Consider the following 8606-nt stretch of genomic DNA (forward strand, 5'->3'; position numbering starts at 1 on the left):
TTTATTTCACAAATCCTCCAGTATACAGCTCCGAACACGCAGAGACTAAGTACAACCAGGCAGGAGATGTGAATGGATGGATATCCTCTGCAGCGGAATCCAGGCCTCAGGTGAGAAGATGCGCAAATTCTGAAGTCCACTCCCTTGGGAGCCAACTTTTATACCCGCTAAAGCTGGTGTTAGAACACCACCTTCTCAGTAATTTTGGCCAATCCTTGACCAGGTGTCTGCCCCATATGCAAATGGAAGACACCTCTTTAGCCAATCAGCGTTTACCCAATTATTCATATTGGTGGATAAGTTTACCGTATTGTCCATAAACATAATGTGCACCATTTATTTGGTACCAGACGAGTCTATTAGATTACATACAGAAGGCCTGTTTCCTGTCTTGGCTCATGCACGACATCATCCCTTGGTGCCTGACTGGCCATACATTCGTCTCCAGAAATTCACCACAAAATCCCAAGCTAAACAGTAGCTAGTTTTCATCAAAATCCATCTTTTTTTTTTTTTTTTTTTTAGAAATGGAGATATAGCGTCTTTTATGAAATATGTGCTGTTTGAGCCTGTCACTTACATTTCTGGGTCAATGACTATTAGAGGTGTAAAGATTAACCAATACGTATCGGTATCCGTTTTTAACGTGTAAGATACGGCTACATCGATACGTGAAACCCCATATCGGAATAAAACTGAAATGAACCGGTCGTTATACATGGGTTTCCCGTTTACCAACAAAACTAGATGCGCGCGCAGCCGTGAGGCAGAAGACGCTTGGTGGCCGTCCACAACGTTATAAACTTAACCTAAATAGTCGGCTGCTGTAAGCTACAATCGGATTTTTTGTATACCCCTGTTGTCTCAATGATAATAACATCTCATTTCAGACTATATTTCAAAGTTTGACGTTCATTTGGATTATTAATGTAACATCGTATTTTGTCATTTTTGGCTAAGACATGCATTCCGTTAGGGATATTGAACATATTTAACATTCTCTAACCATCGTGATTTCGAATTGGTGCAGTTTTCAGCACAAAAACTCATTTTATTCTTTTGCTCCTTTTGCATTGCTCTATGTTGTTCTATGGTGGTTTCTGCCTCTTGGTTGCGCACACATGTTTTCGTGAGGTTCCATAGAAATCCATGTATACAGCTCTGGTTGCAACAAATCACTCATTATCATAAACTGTTTGTGAGTGTTAAAAGGTTTCTCATATTTTGCTAAAATATAAACACTTTTACAAATGTCACGTTTAACGTCGAGAAGACATAAGTATGCCTACATCGCCTTCTCCGATAGCCGTCACCGTGTAGCCTACGATTAGGCTACTTATTGAGACATTGGCTAAAAATGACAACTTCTTGGTTATTTTAATCTCGTGATCAGACTGTGTCTATTGTTAAATGTTTAACTGATGACTAATGCCCAAAGGAAAAAAAGACCAGACACACATAGATTTTTATCAATCCAAGAGTTGTTTTCTCTTTCATAAAAAAGACATCTCAATATTACAGTAAAAATATACAATTTCTATTAAACATCTAACATCTTTGGTTATATTGGGTGTGTTCGAAACGGAAGACAGCTGCCTGCTACATCCCTCCCTACATAGAGAGCTGTCGCACTAGACATGACTTGCCAGATATCTTAAAAGACAGTTGGTTTTGAACTCTCTATAGAGTGGTGAAGTCCCGCCCCTTCCGTTTGCCTCCATGGGACCTATCTTTCAAAAAAATTTGAACGGCAGTCTAAGGCGAAAAATAAATTATTTTCTGGTCCCGGTTGACTTGTACCTTGAATTACCCATATGATGTTTGTCAATTTTAAAGACAATTTTTCATGTAAAGACATTTGCAGTTTGTTTCGTAACTATTGAATTATAACATTGTGAAAGATCGTAATTCCAACGACTACAAACCCATCAGTCGCGTTAGTGACGTTAGCTCATTCACAGCCACACTAGATTGTACAAGCATACCAGCAACAGGTCTTAATTGGGCTTTCCTTGCCGAAGAAAATACCATGAGTCAGAGGATTAAACACATCAGGTAAGTTGTATTCGTCCATAGACTGTACATTATATACTGTTAAGTGACATAGCAGGCAGCAAGATGCAACCGTTAACTAGCATAACAGCTCTTATCGTTTCATTACATTGGTGACGTTACATCGCTCGAGACGAGATGTAGTCCACCGAGTGGATTCTCACAAAACCAACATAACTTTTGAAGTCTATCGAACAACAGTACTTTCTTGACGTGAAAAATTATCTTTTAAATTCACACACATCATATGTGAAATTTGTGGCACAATTCAAACTGGACCAAAAAATAATTGTTATCTCTCCATTAACTCCCGTTCATAATTTTTTGAAAGATAGGTCCCATGGACCGGAAGTAGAAGGGGCGGTACTTCACCACTCTATTTAGATGGCGACAATGTGTGGCATCATCATGTCAACGTTACGTCTATACATAAACATTCTATACTCCGCTCGAAGATCTTTGGGTCCCTACCGTCAGACGTCCCGTAAATTTTCCGACTGTCACCACCACTTTTTGTATGCTGGTACCGTCAGTATGTAGACTACCGTGACTGCCTTGGTCCTTCACCAGCTGATGGAGTTGGAAGAAGAGGAAACCCTCCGCAGACGAGCCCACCAGAGACGTCTCAAGATGCTAGCTGCGTATTGGCATCTGGCGAATATCGAGGTGAGCCCAGCGGCAACTTAAGCCAGAACATTAATGTGACCTCCTGAGGTAAATGTATAGCAGCTAGTGTAGCGGTAACAGTGGCTAACGTTACCTAGTAGGTCAAATATAAAGGCTATAGTCCTATGTAATTATCGACATATTAACAGTATATGAGCGTCTTTGCTAACGATAACACTAGATTTACGCCGTATGGCTTTACTATATAAACTGTTAGCCTAATTGTGATGTTTCTGTAGGCTACTTCTTATTGAAGTCATTACTCAGTCGCTTTTAGCCAGAAAGCTCACTGATAATACTATAAACATACACTTAATCAGTAAAGAAAAACCGCAATAGAGATATGTATAAAACACATTTGTGAAATGATGCAGTGATAGATAGTGATACAGTTATACTAGATTCAACTGAAGATAACAGACATGTACACCATAATGGCTACATACAGAAACAGATAGTAATGCACAAAGCACAACATTGATTAAAGACATTTATTGACATCGATAAACATTATTTTACATCATTGAGTCTCACAGTTTATGCCAAGATGAACAGGGCCGTGCCTATCCTCAGGCTCTTTGACGAGGAGGAAGAAACCAGGACAGATTTTAGGCCGAGCAGGGCCTCCATCACAGATCTACTGGTGTTGCTGCAGCAGGAGCGGCATCATGATTGGGGTACAGTAATTGAAGTCCTGGTGTTCTTGTTTTGGTTGGCCAGCGGGTCATCCTATCACATTGTATCCCGGGCATTCGATATGCCTAAGTCTACGGTGCACAATGTTGTTCTGTCCATGATGCCAGGGTCCTGAGGAACAGCCCTCTCTACCGCCGTGCCATATTATCCACCCCCGGGTACGTTCTTGTTGGGTGATGGAGGCTACCCCTGTCTGGAGCAGCCCATTGGTCTCCTCACGCCATACAAGAACCCTATTAGTAGTGCTGCCGCGATTTAGTCGACCTAATCGACCATGAAAATTAGTCGACGGAATTTTTTTTTAGTCGAAGAGTCATTATACTATTGACCGCCTATTTATTTTTGGTCTCAAATGGCTCACTGTAATGTTATATTAACTCAATGTTATTAACTCTTGAAAAGTACAATGACTTAGCCTAGAAATCTAGACGCGACCCTAGCGGCAGCAAGGGCTAGTCTACCAACTCTCTGTTGGCTTGTGAGCTCCAGAAATCGAAACTTAATCAGGCCAATGAAATCGTGTATAGAGTCGTTAGGTGGGCTTAACATAATGATTGATGGCAGAGTTGCAACGGTTTGGCTTGAATTCCCTGCTACTTGAAAACAAATAAGATGGATGTTGCTGCTGGCGAACAGTGTGACATGAGTTAAGCTTTTATTAAGTTGCCAAACGTTTGAACTAGCCAACTAGCTCCGCTGGTGGGAAACGCATGGGACTCATAGCACTGCTGCTGTCCTATTGCGTGCAGAGGGAATTTGAAAGACAACTGATTATCCCGCCCCTCGAACTGAGCACTGCGAACGGTGAGTGCCCAGACCCTACATTTTAATGTGGGTCTGGCTCGTCAGGCTAACAATGACTGTCTTTGGATGTTAAACAGGCTACTAAGACTTTGGCAGTGCACGCAAGTGTTACCGCCAGCAGAAAAGCTGTGTGCCTGCCTGCTTTCAGCGCAATTCATTATTAGGCAGAGGTAAGTGGGGGGAGCTAAGCTAGTAGGTTACGCTAGTCCAGACTCTGAGCCCGTCTACGGAGAGGCCACCCCCCCCCCCGACTCTCTAGTAATCCCATACAAACCGAATTTGGCTGCAGTTCACCAGAGTTCACCTAGATGGCAATCGCGGGCGAGTCCAAAATACATGGGGTCCTATGGAGCTACATGGCTACATTTATTGTTTTTCACCTATTTAACAACTGAAACCCTCAGATTTTTTATTTTATTTTTCTTAAAATGGATATGGATTATCAATCAAAAGTGAAATAATCCGGGAGTCATGTCCTTTCGTTTTCTTACAGGTTGGGTCGTTGTTGCCCATAACACGCTAGCATTGAGATATGCTATGCTATGATCATGCTAATGAATGACGTCATTGATACGTTTGAAAGGCTTTTTAGAACAATTAGGTGACTTAATACTAATGTGTCATGGATGATAATACTAATAATTAGGTGATATAATACTCAACCAAGTGTATTGTCTTTGTCTCCCCTTTCGAATACAATATTCAAATTACTTAAAAAAAAATTATATCCCGAGAAAAGTAGATTTTGAGGGGTACAGCTCCATAGACATCCGTTCATTCTGGACTTGCCCGCGAGCGCCCCTAGATGCAGTACCACACTGGAAGAGTTCCGAGAGTGAAGGTTCTCCCCTTATTAGACATTCTCTGCTAATATATATTGTGGAAATTTAAATAAATGAAGTGAAGAGTGTCTCACGTTGACAACGCAACGGCGCGTCATTACTGTAATTCATTCATACAAAAAACGTTAAAACGAACATGCCGCCGCCCGTGATATCAACAATCAAGGTGCGTGTCATTTCCCATGGTCAATAAGTCACTACGCATATTTTTTTAGCGTTCAAGCCAACTGATAAAGTGAGGTAACCTATGTGGTAAGACGCTCAAAGTGCCTGTAGCCTACTTGTTGTGAACATGCTGATGTTACGGTGTGTTTCCACACAACGAAATTTCGCGTCGCTCTCATTGAGGTTGAATGGAGACGAGTTGGGCGAAATGAAAGCAAATCGCCGAGGCAGACGAAACAAAGTTGGCCAAAGTTTAACTTTATTTAAATGAGGACCATTCGAGAACCAATCAGGTCCGCGTCTTTGTGTTTGGAGGCGGGAGTTACAAAAAAGTCTGACCAAGATGGCGGAGACTACCTGAGCTGTAACACAAACATTTGTATGTGATTAAAATGTTTCTACACGAACATTGGCACTTGTATCACGAATTGTGGTTTATATGCCACACGAACTTAGTCAGAGCACATACACCACTAAATAGACCACTATATATGTTAGTTTAAGCACTCGATCTTTTTAGCTACGTAGCTGACAGGCGAAATGCTAGTATTTTAGGACATTGGATTGCATTGTAAACCTAGCTAGACAGCTAGGCTACATGCTGCAACACAGGTATGAAATATATTATGTCTTATTGACCTTGTTGTTTCTATGAACATGAATTGTTGTTTATAGGCAACATCAACTTAGTCGAGGCATAAAGACCCCTGGATATCTTCATTAAGTACTTAAACGTTTGAATTAGCTGATTAGCCTAATTAGCTCAATTGCCACCACTGGCTAGACACTGCAGTCAAAAGGTTAGCGGTTTCGCCGTCACGCCCCCGAGGCGAAATTTCACTGGCCGAAAATCGCGAGGTGATTCGCTGTGTGGAAACACCCCATTTATTTTCACCGCTCATTTGCAAAGTCCTCAGCTACCGTTTTGTTTTTCTCAAACTATGGGCTGCTGATCAAGGAACATTCCGGGGCTTAGACCGATTGAAAAAACCGCGGAAAAACGTTTCTGCAATCAGTAGGAAATACTTGCTAATTTGGTGTCATCAAACATAGAGGCATACAATTAAATGGTGGTATTAGCGTTCATTCAATGTGCGATAGAAACTGAAACCATTTGATAACGTTGGTAGCAAAGCTCCAATTCAACCTATTCAGGCTATTTAATTATGAAACTACAGAACAATGTGGATTCATGCAACTTCCATAAAAACAGAGCACAGACTATAAACACTATCTAGATTGTATAGTCAAATTTGAATAACATGGCCAAAAGCTTGTGGCATAATTAAATATGTCAATATTCTTTCCATTTGCCTACGTATGATGCTTGCATGAGGGAAACATCCCAAAACGATGACACCCATATAATTGCTGTTGTTTTGAGAAGTATTTATTATGCAACCGTGCAAAAGCAATGGAACTATTGTAATTATATTTTACATTAGTAAAGCAGTCCTCTGATGTGCATATTTTCACAAACTTTTTGTTAACAATGTTAGCACTTTAAACACTGGCTGCTTTGAAGTGGGCATAACAATAATAATTGTGATGTGATATAATGATAATTTGATGGGAGGTGGGTTCATGTAGGTGGGCCCTATGACCCCAAAGTATTGACCGGGCCACAGGTCAAAGAACATGTCCATGGCAACACTGGCATACAAATAAAGTCTATCAAAGGTCTGACATTAGATCTGAAGGTAGCATTTTAAATGGGTGTTTTTTTTTTTAATACATAATGTTTTTGAACAGTTTACTTACAGTAATACAGCTTCTAACAAAAGTAGGGTGATATATATTTTACGTTTTCCCTTTAGTTGAGTTCAAAATAAAACGGACACAACAAAATAACAAACACTTCAACAAAAAAACAAAAATAGTCGTTTAGATTAGTTGACTAATCGAAAAATTATTTGAAAGATTAGTCGTTACAAAATTAGTCGTTAGTGGCAGCACTACCTGTTAGGGGAGTGGAGCAGAGGTTGGTACTCTATAAAGTATGTGATTTCAATTGAAATGTCAAACATTGCAATTATTCAAACATCAATTTATTTTCACCACTTACCTTCAGGTTTAATAGGCATTACTCCAGTGGTCGTTCGATAATAGAGCGGGTATTTGGCATGATGAAGACTCGGTGGCGGGCCATCTTCTTGCATGCCTTGGAGGTGGATGTCTCATTTGACCCAGACGTCATTGTTGCATGCACAGTGTTGCACAACATATGTCTGGGCAATGACGATGTCTTGCCATTGGACGACCTGGACCCTGACGAGCCTGGATGTGAAGCTGAGACTGCCAGTGGGATGGCCCTGCGAAACAGCATAGCAGATGAGTTGAACTTACGGATCCTTGGCACATACCCTACGGAAATCAGTTCACACTGTTTAATAACCTGTTGTTCATGTTCAGGAACATCGAAAGAAGCCTGGGTAACTTTCCAGTTATAGTTACTTGTTTAAGCACATTACTATTTTACTGTTAATATTTTTGAATTAACTTCTTATCCAGTGTATAGTTGTAAAATCAGAAATCAGTTCTTGCTGTTGATGTACATGTTGTTGAGTCAAAATGCTTTCATTAACACATTTACTCCAGTTATACTTCGAATCACTGTTAATGAAATCAGTTCACACTAAGCCTGGGCCCTCCCGAGGTTTCTCCCTGTGTGGGAGTTTTACCTCGCCACTGAAATTGGTGTAGAGATTTGGCTTTCTTGGGGAGCTTTAAAAAAACTAGATTAAGTACCGGTAGATAGATAATAATCCAATAAAGGGTTTTAAACTTATATAAACTCTGTTGTTGTGTCATGTTATCTGTAAAAAAATACACTTTACAGTAAATGTCATGTTTATCCCTCTTGCCTAGCTTAACTTAATTCACTTGTTATACCAGTTCCCCTATAGCTCTCAAAAGTGACAAAATACAGTATGCCTCATAAAAAAATATTTATTCATTTGTCTGCCATCCTCTCCAACACAGCTAACAGACGGGCAAACCGCTCGTCGGCTGCCCTCTGCCTCTCCTTCTCCATGTCCTCCTCCCTCTTGAACTGCTCCCTCAAAAAAGCAGCAAAACGACTTCTTTTCTGACCCCTGGCATCTCCCTGTGGTTCTCTCTCTGCTGGGGGGGGGGTCACGGCATCTGACGAGCATGGCTCTGTCTTCCTCATGGATGAGTTCGGGGACATGGAGGCTCGGATTACTGGTGGGGAGATGCCTGCCCCAGAATCTCATCCATGACACAGAACCATGGCCACAAGGCTGCTGTGTCCTCCCCAGCATCTGTCCCTGTCGGGGGGGTTTTCAGTTCCTACAGATAAATTAGGAGCATGTAATTAGCAATACAAGAATGGACAACAGTTTTCTAACTACCAGTAAC

The 8606-nt window shown here is 40.9% G+C and overlaps 1 long non-coding RNA gene across 1 annotated transcript; it reads left to right on the plus strand.

The window, feature by feature from the left end:
- Positions 1-2446: 2446 nt before the first annotated feature.
- LOC125292364 lies at positions 2447-8019 on the plus strand. The gene is made up of 3 exons (XR_007193166.1): positions 2447-2718; positions 3255-3395; positions 7297-8019. It is a non-coding gene; the product is annotated as an uncharacterized LOC125292364 (long non-coding RNA).
- The last annotated feature ends 587 nt before the right edge of the window (positions 8020-8606 follow it).

Source organism: Alosa alosa, chromosome 3 (assembly GCF_017589495.1).
Source record: "Alosa alosa isolate M-15738 ecotype Scorff River chromosome 3, AALO_Geno_1.1, whole genome shotgun sequence".
Taxonomy (NCBI): domain Eukaryota; kingdom Metazoa; phylum Chordata; class Actinopteri; order Clupeiformes; family Clupeidae; genus Alosa; species Alosa alosa.